Below are 13,237 nucleotides of genomic sequence, written 5' to 3'. Positions count from 1 at the left end.
AAAGATTATTAATCTTCACTTGTGGTTTATGCAAGTATAGGCTTATAAGCTGGACACGAGTTCTCTCACATTGACAGTGGCTTGACGAAAAATGCAGACTAACCCCACACTCATCTGGTTGCCCTCGGGAAGTGGAGATGTTTGGGATGTATATATATCTCGAACTCTCTACTTCTTTTGTAGGGTCTGATGGTGTAGTGGGTTAAAGCATACTAGTTATGGCAGCTACTGGAAGGTAGTTGTGCTTTCTGGGTTCGAGTCCCACTGGTGGGTGTTGTCCAAAGATTATTAATCTTCACTTGTGATTTATGCAAGTATAGGCTTATAAGCTGGACACGAGTTCTCTCACATTGACAGTGGCTTGACGAAAAATGCAGACTAACCCCACACTCATCTGGTTGCCCTCGGGAAGTGGAGATGTTTGGGATGTATATATATCTCGAACTCTCTACTTCTTTTGTAGGGTCTGATGGTGTAGTGGGTTAAAGCATACTAGTTATGGAAGCTACTGGAAGGTAGTTGTGCTTTCTGGGTTCGAGTCCCACTGGTGGGTGTTGTCCAAAGATTATTAATCTTCACTTGTGGTTTATGCAAGTATAGGCTTATAAGCTGGACACGAGTTCTCTCACATTGACAGTGGCTTGACGAAAAATGCAGACTAACCCCACACTCATCTGGTTGCCCTCGGGAAGTGGAGATGTTTGGGATGTATATATATCTCGAACTCTCTACTTCTTTTGTAGGGTCTGATGGTGTAGTGGGTTAAAGCATACTAGTTATGGCAGCTACTGGAAGGTAGTTGTGCTTTCTGGGTTCGAGTCCCACTGGTGGGTGTTGTCCAAAGATTATATATATATATATATATATATATATATATATATATATATATATATATATATATATATATATATATATATATATATATAAGCCTTCTGCAGCCCCTATGTTTATCCCTTATGTATCCCCCCATGTTTTTCACCTTTATTTATTATCACCTGACCTAATGCGGGTATAAAATCAACTAGTATTGTAAGATCTGTTCACTTGAGAATGAACCATGGAGGTTCGAAACGTCGTGCAAATTATACAAATAAGTGTAATACACTCTATAGTAAATCACTTCTTTTCTTCACCTTAAAAGTACGAAAATGAGTTTTGGAGAACTCCTATTCCAATTAAGCCCTGATGCTAAGAAAATAGTTAGAGGGATAGAAGCCCTAAACCAGAAAATAATAAATACAGAATATGCGGTCATATTCAATGAAACATGTTTGAAAGAAAACCTGCTGCCAGTATACACCAATATATATATATATATATATATATATATATATATATATATATATATATATATATATATATATATATATATATATATATATATATATATATATATATATATATATATATATATATATATATATATATATATATATTTACTATCCCAGTATATATATATATATATATATATATATATATATATATATATATATATATATATATATATATATATATATATTTACTATCCCAGTATATATATATATATATATATATATATATATATATATATATATATATATATATATATATATATATATATATATATTTACTATCCCAGTTATAGAGTGTCTTTACCACTGTGTTAGTCAAGGTAACTAATCAGAACGTAGAGTTGATCTAGACTTTTTTTTATTTGATTACATGTCAGTCGAATAGCATAAATAATTATATAAACAATATGTAATATAGTATTTGCTTTGTAAATTAATGTATTACTGATGTATTGTATATTATATATATATATATATATATATATATATATATATATATATATATATATATATATATATATATATGTCGTACCTAGTAGCCAGAACGCACTTCTCAGCCTACTATGCAAGGCCCGATTTGCCTAATAAGCGAAGTTTTCATGAATTAATGTTTTTTCGACTACCTAACCTACCTAACCTAACCTAACCTAACCTAACCCATAAAGATAGGTTAGGTAGGGTTGGTTAAGTTCGGTCATATATCTACGTTAATTTTAACTACAATAAAAAAAATTGACCTCATACATAATGAAATAGGTAGCTTTATCATTTCATAAGAAAAAAATTAGAGAAAATATATTAATTCATGAAAACTTGGCTTATTAGGCAAATCGGGCCTTGCATAGTAGGCTGAGAAGTGCGTTCTGGCTACTAGGTACGACATATATATATATATATATATATATATATATATATATATATATATATATATATATATATATATATATATATATATATATATATATATATATATATATTTTGTGATGATAATCTCTTTCTAGAGAGATTTTGCCTGCTCTTCCCCATTTCAAGTTACGTCCAAATATACAAGTACAAGATGCTACATTCAAGATACGTCACCGGTAGCACAAAACGTTGTGACCAAGAGGCAAAACGTACCCAAGATTCCCCCTACTCCACACACCCTCCACGCCAGCTTGTCGTCAACCAGCAAACTACTGATTCCAGCCTGCCTGCTCCTGATTGGTGACTCGCCGACCGCGCACCTGCACATTGCACCTCCGCACCATCTACCTGAATCGACGTCGGAGCCCTGACCAGCTATCAACTTCAGAATATTCTTTGTGCTCTTAGAGTTGACATTTCTCTCTGGCATACTAAGCTTACGTATACTTGTATACGAAGGGAGGTCTCAGCCATAGCCGATATTCTCAGCACCATTTCACATTATAATATTTAATCTATTGTGTTTTTGCATTTATCTTTGTCATTTTATTACACCAGTCATTTACCCGAGATTTGTCTTTATTTTCATTTATGTTTAAAGTAAATATATTAAAGTTTCATTGTTCATACTTTGTGTTTTACGTGTTCCTCCCTCTAACTTACCACAGACAACAGGCAAGCAGTCTATCTTTTTTTGTAAGTGTGACCAGGCATTGACACCTGCCATTGGAAGACTGCCGAACATCCATACTCCAACACTTTCCCGTCACATTTAATGGGGGCCTGTCCTAGGAGCTTCACTCAGGTACTAGTACCAGAACGTCAATTTGTGGTAAGCGTACTTCGCTTTGCTAAAGTTGCCTTTCAAAATTATCATTAATTTTCATATTTATATGGTGCTGTATGTATTGTGCATTCCGAGAGTAGCATATGGTGAGTGTGAGATAACTTTGGATTACGTGGTGACTGTAGGCCTCAGTCATTCTCTTAATTGGTCATCTCTCCCTCCGTGTTATTACTCGTGTTTACCACCTTTTGTCCCTAGGATATTTCTCACTTTATCGGCAGATCATCATTGTGGTTCCCTGGTACTTTGGTTTGTCTTCGGGTCAAAGCACCCTATCTTCTGCAATCCGACCGAAGGAGGATAAGAGAGCCATAGTTCCTCAAGCACTGACTTCGTTGCTGAGTTGGGACCTCAGCAGCAGTTCTCGTCACCAGTTGACACTCGCACCCCTACACGTCGGTCAGAGATGATGATATTTACTTAGGTAGGGAATTAGCTTTCTTTTTTCAGAGCACAAAGTTCGCTAATTCTGTAAGTATCATATTCATTTAGTGGGAAACCCTTGCTTATGTCCTATAGAGACTCGGCAAGGTATGCCTATATTCTTGGACTACCTAATTCACTTTTGGAGCAATTAAATGTTTCATTTGTTTTAGAAACTCAGTTTCATTTATTTAGTAGGATTTTCTTGCTCTTATTTTCTTACATTGAGTACCGGGTACAAGATTTCCTGCGATTTTGATTGACTAATCGTTTACCATCCTATAATTAATGTTAATTGTTAAAGATTAAAATTCCACAGGATAGTACCAGTTGCCACGTTATCCTGTTACTGACATTTACCATATTACAACTATATTCGTTGTACATTTATTTGCTATCTTTCACCATGTTTCGTCTCCAAGCTTTCCGTAACGATCCAGCAGGTGAAATAGGAACCTTAAGTCGTGCTAAGTGGACCGAATTACAAACTCTTGCACACGAGTATCGACTAGATGTTCCCCATGGAGCCAACAAAAATGAATTGCTTAGCTTAATTATGGATCACCTCTTAGATGAAGGGACAATTGACTCTGAAACTCACGAAACTTATTCTATTGCAGATAAACATGATTTGGCCACTCTGAAACTCAAACTAGAACTCGCCAAGCTCGAGAGGGAGCAACAAAAAGAAGCCCTCGAACAACAGCAAGCAGCTCTACAAATCAGGAAAGAAGAAGCTGCAATCAGGAAAGAAGAGCAAGAACGTGAGATGACCCTATTCAGAGAGAGTGAGCGAGTACAGCTTGAAGCAAAACAACGCCACCTGGAGATACAACGCGAGCATGACAAACAGCAAGCGGATATGGTTATAGAATGTCGTCAACGAGAACTCACGTTGGAGACTACACACCACACTCAACGCCAACAAGCTACCGCTAGTCTTCCCGTAAGTTTCAATATCTCCCATGCAAGTAAGTTAATGCCACCATTCGCTAAGACAGAGATCGATGTTTTTTTTACCACCTTTGAGACCCTAGCTAATCAACTTAGCTGTCGTGCTGACCAATGGTCTACCCTTCTCAGAGTGCATCTTACAGGTAGAGCTGCAGTTACTCTCAGTACCTTAGCGTCTGAGAATGACTACCTGACCCTGAAGCAAGCAGTTTTGGACGCCTACCTTCTCTCCACCGAAAGCTACAGACGAAAATTCCGTGACCATCTTAAGGCAAATACCACCACCTTTCTAGAATTTGCCAATACCAAGAAAATATATTTCATGAAATGGCTGGAAGCAGCACATGTCTCTACATTTGCAGAACTCATCACCCTCATGCTAGTTGAGGAATTCTTGAGACGTGTTCCCCCTTCCGTCCGTTTATATTTAGCAGATAAAGAAGAAACCGACTACATCAAATGTGCGAACTCGGCTGACACCTACAGCCTCATCCACTGGCTGACACCATCACCACCTCCCAGTAAGAAGTCTTGGTACAGTTACGATAAAGTGAGTACAGAGGAAGCGAGCTCACACTTGTATTGTAAGTATTGCAAACTCTATGGACATACCATAGATAGATGTGTGAAGGCTCAATACAAGAGCAATGAATCTACTAAACCCAAGCCGACTCCTCCTAAGTCCAGTAAGCCTGTGATGAATGTTGGTGTTCATGGTAATGATCTTTCTCTCTTCAGTAAACACCTGTATCCTGGAACTGTCTCTACCAACGGTACAGATTCGGAGGGACGTTTCAAATTGAAGATCCTGAGGGACACAGCGGCTCTTCAGTCCATAATATTGAAATCGGCTGTGCCTAACATCTCCTACACCGGAGAAACTGTCCTTATCACTGACCTCACTGCTACTACTCCATATCCACTCGCCAGAGTCCACCTGGATTGTCCCTTTGTGACCGATGAAGTCCAAGTCGCCATCAGGGAAAAGCCTTTTCCCATGCCTGGATTGCAACTTCTCCTAGGCAACGACTTGGCAGAAGATCTGCAACCGTCCAACCTGATCGTCACGGACAAACCCCAGGTGTATACCTCTGTAATGGATAATCCCATCTTTGAATATGTTACAGCAGAGGTTCAAGAAAGTGATCAAGTTTCTCCTCCGGTTTTGGTGACCACCCGTGCACAAGCTGCACGACCGCAACCAGCTGACGCTACTGCTACCGCTGTCCCTCAAGACCCTCAGAATCTACCTCCTAATCTTACCAGTTTGGAGTTCCGTAAGTTACAGAGGGAAGATCTATCATTAACACCATTATTCTTCCAGGCTGAGACTCAACCTGACAGTGTCCCTGGATTCTTCCTAGAGAATCAGTTGCTCTACCGCAGATACAGACCCAGCAAGCTGAAGGAGGATGACGATTGGGCCAATGTCGAACAACTAGTGATTCCCACCAGCATACGGCCCGATATTCTACACCTGGCCCACAGAGCTCCTTCTCACTATGGTTTTAACAAAACCTACCACGGAATCAGACAAGACTACTATTGGCCAGGTATGGTAAAAGACGTTAAAAAGTATGTACAACAGTGTCATACATGTCAGATGGCAGGTAAACCTAACATCTCTATTCCCCAGGCTCCACTAAAACCCATCCAGGTGCCTGCGGAACCTTTCCATAGACTCGTCATAGACTGCGTTGGTCCTTTACCCCAGGCCAGTTCTGGCAACGCCTATATATTAACTATCATGTGTCCTACCACCAGATTCCCCATAGCAGTTCCAGTAAAGAACATAACGGCTGCTACTGTGGTGAAACACCTATTGAAGATCTTCACCCAGTATGGATTTCCAAGAGAGGTTCAAAGCGACTGTGGCACCAACTTCACCAGTGATCTTTTGAAGAAGACACTGGAGGAGTTCATCATCACACAGGTACTGTCCAGCCCCTATCATCCTGCTTCACATGGTTCTCTTGAACGTAGTCACCAGACTATTAAAGCACTCCTAAAGAAATTCTGCAATGACACCTTGAAGGACTGGGATAAACAACTTGATCTCATTATGTGCATTTTCAGAAGTCTCCCTAATGAGTCTCTAGGAGTATCTCCTTATGAGATGCTCTACGGACGTAAGTGCCGCACTCCTCTCAAAGCTTTCAAAGACTCTCTATGTAATGCCACCTTCAGTGACCCTCAGAATGTGCCTCAGTTTCTTCAAAACTTAAAACACATTCTAGAGAGAGTACGTAAATTTGCTAATGACAACCTATTGAAAGCCCAGGAGAGGATGAAGACTCATTTTGACCAACGCAGCAAATTAAGGAAATTTAAACCAGGAGACTTCGTGTTGGCAAAATTTCCTATCCCAGGTTCTCCATTGCAAAACAAGTTTTCAGGACCCTACCGCATCAAGAAGTGCAGGAACAACCACAACTACGTTCTTGAGACTCCAGATAGGCGGCGGAAGACCCAGTTGTGCCACGTCAACCTCCTGAAGCAGTATCAAGGTATTCCCCCACTGTGTTGCTATCAGTCCCTACATTTAAAGGTCCATACCTCCACTGTGAAACCTTCCCTGCTTCTCCCGAAAGCATTAACACTGAGACGGTGCTTTCCAAATGAGAAATCCTACCTGATCTTCATCCCAATTTACAGGACTATAATAGTGCTCCTTTGCCATGTTCTAATACTATTCTCGCCTCGCCAGATATCACGAAGCCTTTCATCCTCCATGTCGACGACAGTGGTACCGGCATCGGGGGTGACCTGATGCAACAACGAGGCGAGGAGATTCGACCTGTTAGCTACCATAGCTACAAAGAACTACAGCACGATCGAAAGGGAGCCACACTCCATCGTCCTGAACTTGCTGCACTTCGAATCGTCCCTGCAAAGTGCTTGGTCTACCACCATCTACTCGGACCACAATCCCCTACACTTCCTGCAGCAAGCCCAACTCAACAATCTACGGCTTCTACGATGGGCTTGATATCTGCAAAATTTCAACCTTGAGATTTCTACATCAAAGGTTCTGACAACATCATAGCAGACGCCCTCTCCAGAGTCTATGAGGTAGAGGCTGCTTCACCTATCGCTCTACCACCTGAAGACGTAACTTCACCTGCAACCGCAGGCTTCGGGGGAGAGTTGTGACGATAATCTCTTTCTAGAGAGATTGAGCCTGCTCTTCCCTACTTCAAGTTACGTCCAATTATACAAGTAGTATATATATATATATATATATATATATATATATATATATATATATATATATATATATATATATATATATATATATGTCGTACTTAGTAGCCAGAACGCACTTCTCAGCCTACTATGCAAGGCCCGATTTGCCTAATAAGCCAAGTTTTCATGAATTAATGTTTTTTCGACTACCTAACCTACCTAACCTAACCTAACCTAACTTTTTCGGCTACCTAACCTAACCTTACCTATAAAGATAGGTTAGGTTAGGTTAGGTAGGGTTGGTTAGGTTCGGTCATATATCTACGTTAATTTTATCTCCAATAAAAAAAAATTGACCTCATACATAATGAAATGGGTAGCTTTCTCATTTCATAAGAAAAAAATTAGAGAAAATATATTAATTCAGGAAAACTTGGGTTATTAGGCAAATTGGGCCTTGCATAGTAGGCTGAGAAGTGCATTCTGGCTACTAGGTACGACATATATATATATATATATATATATATATATATATATATATATATATATATATATATATATATATATATATATATATATATGTGTGTGTGTGTATATCACGAAAATAAACACGTGATTAAGAATGTGACAATGTCAGACCACGGAGGAAAAATGAAACAGGAATTTCCTTAAGTACTTTCGTATATTAAATACATCTTCAGAAGGTCGAATATATATATCGAGTATATATATATATATATATATATATTGTGACGGTGTTCCCCCCCCCCTTATCATTCTCCCACGTCTGCAGTAAGAGTCATGTCTACTTTTCCCAAGCGTTCTCTACGTTGCAGGCTACAATTTGATATATGGGAGAGAGTGAAGTGTTCTCGGAGAGCCGAGAAATTTGTGAAATAGTAATATTTTGGCCTGTGGTATAGGCCCTTTAGGGAGCCATGATGGCGCTTACCTCCCTGATCTCCCGCCAAAACCGTGTGACGTCAGTGGCACCGGATTGGTCACCGACAGCAATGTGGCACCGGGAGCCAATGAAAACCTCCCGTAGCAAAAGTGACGTCACGAAGGAAGGGGGTCCAGCCCGCGCGCCGAGCTGGCGCCAGCAGTCAGACACGACACGTCATAGAGGTCGGACGTGCGACGGATGGTCCTGTCAGTTGGACAGTTGTATCTCGCTCCCGTGGATTTACGCGTCACCTGAAGTCCGCCAGTACTCTGAGAAGTCTTCCCTAGTTCATGTGTTGAACCAGTAGAGGGAATTGACGGTTATTTGAGCAACAAGTGCTCCAGTCAGGTACTGTGCCAGTAGCAGTGAAGCCGTGCAGTGACGTATGTGGCGTCTATGGCAATTCACCAGTTCGTGACAGCGTAGTGGCAGACAGAGCCACTGGGTAGCTGAGGAAGAGAGGACTATTTGGGGAAACCGGACGACTGTAGCTGAGACGTAGGCGACAGCCGTTGCTGGGAGAAGACGACGGCCAGGAGACCGACTCCAACCTTCAAGAAGTTAAGAAGGAGGACGGACCTGCAGTGAGGAGGCACGGAGACGACGCGCTAAACGGTGGGACGACGAGAGGCTCTGGTAGGACACGACGACGTGTAGTGTGGGGGCGTTCCCGACACGAGGACCAGGAGCTACATCTCGACTCTCATCGGAGGATAGGGTGAAGTAGGTGGTTCTAGTTCCCTCCCCATTCCCCTTTAGTTAGCTATGTTATTTGGCTATATTTTCTAGCCTGAGGATTTTATATGTCGTGAGCAAGTCTCACCCATGTCACGGTAAAGCACCAGTGTGCTAGACAGTACTATCAAGAGTACTTGTAATATTCATGTTGATTATTGGTCTGTACAGGCACCAGGAACCAGTGATAAATTTACTGTGTTGTGTATATCTTTCTATAGATTTCTGATATGAACATATAGTGGTAAATTATATATAAGATTATGCCAGTATTTGGAGGTTAGGCTATGTGCCCAGAAACTATTTATTTTCCATGTATTGATGATTGATTTATATACCATATATATGTCTATGTTCATTCAGTGAATAATCATTTGTGAGTACAGTGAATTATTGCATTATCGCCCACGAGAGAAAGTACTGAAAACTCCAGTGTTAATATTTCATAATATATGGTTGAGTGAAGAACAATGTAAAGCCATTTCAGTGAATCATTATAGCATTGATTGTAGAAAAGACTGTTTTAGCCTGAGTACAGTGTAACTGAGTAATACGGTTTATTTGTGCCAATATCGAGTGTGCGAGTTCCTAGTAATATTGGAAAGTTTAAAGAAACAGCGCGCGTGAATCTAGAAAACAAGCAAAGTTCGCGCGGAGAGGCCATTGCGATCAGCTGTTCTTGACACTTGATGAGGAGGGGAGAGTGTTGCCCTCTAGTGATCGCATAATATCCGTGGGAATTACCGGCCGAGTCAGGATCAGTTGATTTATCGATTATTGTGTGGCCTTGTGACATCTTTCATACATTTTAAGTAAAATACAAAACTCTCTTTGTGTTTTTATCATCCCCTCCATTGATCTTGTGGCTATATTATACTGGTAAACATAGAGTGATAACAATCAGTACCTGCCTGATTCCTGATCTTTGAGTGTGACCTTGCCAAGGCTACCACTAAATACACCAGTCCACTGATGGTGTTACTGGCCACCTAAAAACACCAGTTGGCGATCTTGTGGATAACCGTAGAGCCCTATTGTTGGGGAGGGCACACGACAGTCGATGTGAACGAGTCGTGTTCTCACTCTTTCTTAATAAGAGGCCGTTAATATTGACTGGGAGACTCTCCTGGCGTGCAGTGGCGCCGTGAGGATCGAGGGAAGACCCGCAGGGCTACGGTGAGTTACCTTGAGCATAACTATTGCTCACCCCAGACTAGAGAGAAGAGAGGGGAAAACCCCAACAATATATATATATATATATATATATATATATATATATATATATATATATATATATATATATATATATATATATATATATATATATATATATATATATATATATATATATATATATATATATATATGCGAACAAGCCTGAATGGTCCCCAGGACAATATGCAACTGAAAACTCACACCCCAGAAGTGACTCGAACCCATACTCCCTGGAGCAACGCAACTGGTATGTACAAGATGCCTTAATCCACTTGACCATCACGACCGTACAAAATGAGGTGATAGCCGAGGCTATTTGAACCACCCCACAGCCGGCACTCGGATAGTAATCTTGGGCATAGCATTTTACCAAATCACCTCATTCTTTGGGGCACACATGAGGAACACAAATGCGAACAAGCCTGAATGGTCCCCAGGACAATATGCAACTGAAAACTCACACCCCAGAAGTGACTCGAACCCATACTCCCAGGAGCAACGCAACTGGTATGTACAAGTACTCGGCTATCACCTCATTTTGTCCGGTCGTGATGGTCAAGTGGATTAAGGCGTCTTGTACATACCAGTTGCGTTGCTCCTTGGAGTATGGGTTCGAGTCACTTCTGGGGTGTGAGTTTTCAGTTATATATATATATATATATATATATATATATATATAAGACTAATGTGGAAAGACATAGTCTCATTACTATTATTAAATTGTCTTGTTCATTATCCAGAGTTCAAGGCTGGCTCTAAGATCTACATTATCCAAATGTAAATATATATATATATATGAAATAGTTAGCTCTGGTTATGACTGTTTTAGCAGTCGATCTGGTAGAAACAAAAACAGAGACTGGTGACTGTGTGCCAGTTTTAGCCCTCTGTAACACATTGTAACGTAACGCGGAAATCATATTTCTGCAGTCCAAAATAACATTATGAAATGTAAAGTGAGACTTAGTCCAGCTCCATTACATCTCTTAGCATATATAAATATTACCTTCTGCCAGTTTTAGCTTTCTGTAACACAATGTAACGTAATGTGGAAATCATTTTTCTGCAGCTGTCCAAAATATACCACATGACTGAGGGAGCGCACATTCGAGCGGTGTACCTCTCCATGTCTGTCTATCACATGACTGGGTTAATGACCACATTATCTTACACTATACCTGCTCCTGCTTACCCCGTACACTAAGTAACGTAACGTGGAAATCAACTTTATGTCTGATGTCCAAATAACGTTATATCATTACATAACGTAACGTAACATGGAAATCATCTTTCTGTCTGATGACCAAATATAATTTTTGAAAAATGTGAAGCTTTGTAGATTTAATTTTAAACAAAGGTAGGCCACCAGTCCACGAACTAAGAGGGGAGAGTTAGGAAGAAAGACTTTGTGAAATATGCACAGAAGAGTTTGGGGAGACGTGTTCACCACCTACAAAATCTAATATTTTTTGTTAACTGCGTGATCACAACATATACCTCCTGATCTCTTGTTCTGCCTCACACTAGTCAATAAACACAATTTTGTGTCATTTCTTGACTAAAATAGCACTCCGAAACATCTTTGCACTTTTAATTTTCATTGACACGTGCTCAGCTATCAAAGGGAATCTCACTACTGCACGGATGTCTTGGGTGTTAAATAATCGGTCCTTACCTAGCTTATCATTTTCTTTGAGAAACTTATATGTGGTGATCATATCTCCAGAGTCCACACAATAACACACACATCACCCATCTTCTGTTTTCAAATCACAGCTCGCATCTAATTTACTGTTATTTTTTTTGCAGAAACTATGTTCTGAGAATATGCACAATGTCAGCAATTACTATTCGTATCATCAAAGTCCTTTCAGGTATCAAAACAAGCAGAGGTGCAGCATAATCCACTAGAGATCTGATGTATGCAAGTTACATCATTTTGACAATTCTGACACCGACCCGCCTTAGCGAGATGACTGTGCGCAACAGTAGCCCCAGCGAAAACATACACTTTTAAAATCGTAGCAAGACAATGACAGAATGTTCAGCACTCTTAATAATTTTATTCAAGCACTGATAACATAGCATAATGTAAGATTTTTTTTTCACATTTCATATCGTGTGTGTAGATTTGGTTTTAACAAAAAGTGAAACACAAGAGCATGAACTAATAGGGTTGAGATAGGAGGAAAGGCTTTGTGGAAGATAGAAGAGCTGAGGAGACATGTTCGCTACCTACATTACTATTATTTTTTGTAGACCTGCAGATCTGACCAAAAAAGCAGTCAGTCAATCAGTCAAAAGAATTTATAGTTAAAAGTTTTCATCTTTAAAAACAGGGACTACTATTCTTCATTTTTTCTTCTATCAAATCAAATAGGCGTGAGGGTCACTACCACATGACTGCGGAAGCGAGCATTCGAGCGGAGTACCTATTGTTGTTGTCTGTCTATCGCATGACTAGGTTAAGGACCACATTATCCCACACTATACCTGCTACGGCCTCTCACTAGTCAATAAACACAATTTTGTATCATTTCTTGACTAAAATAGCACTCTGAAACATCTTTGCACATTTTTATTTTACATTTTCACGTGCACAGCCATCTAAGGGAAACCTCACTTCTGCATGGATGTCTTCTGTGTTAAATAAAATATCCTTACATAGCTTAACATTTTCTTTGAGAAACTTAT

This window comes from Procambarus clarkii, chromosome 90, assembly GCF_040958095.1.
Source record: "Procambarus clarkii isolate CNS0578487 chromosome 90, FALCON_Pclarkii_2.0, whole genome shotgun sequence".
In the NCBI taxonomy this organism is placed as follows: Eukaryota; Metazoa; Arthropoda; class Malacostraca; order Decapoda; family Cambaridae; genus Procambarus; species Procambarus clarkii.
Note: the sequence above shows the minus strand (reverse complement) of the source record.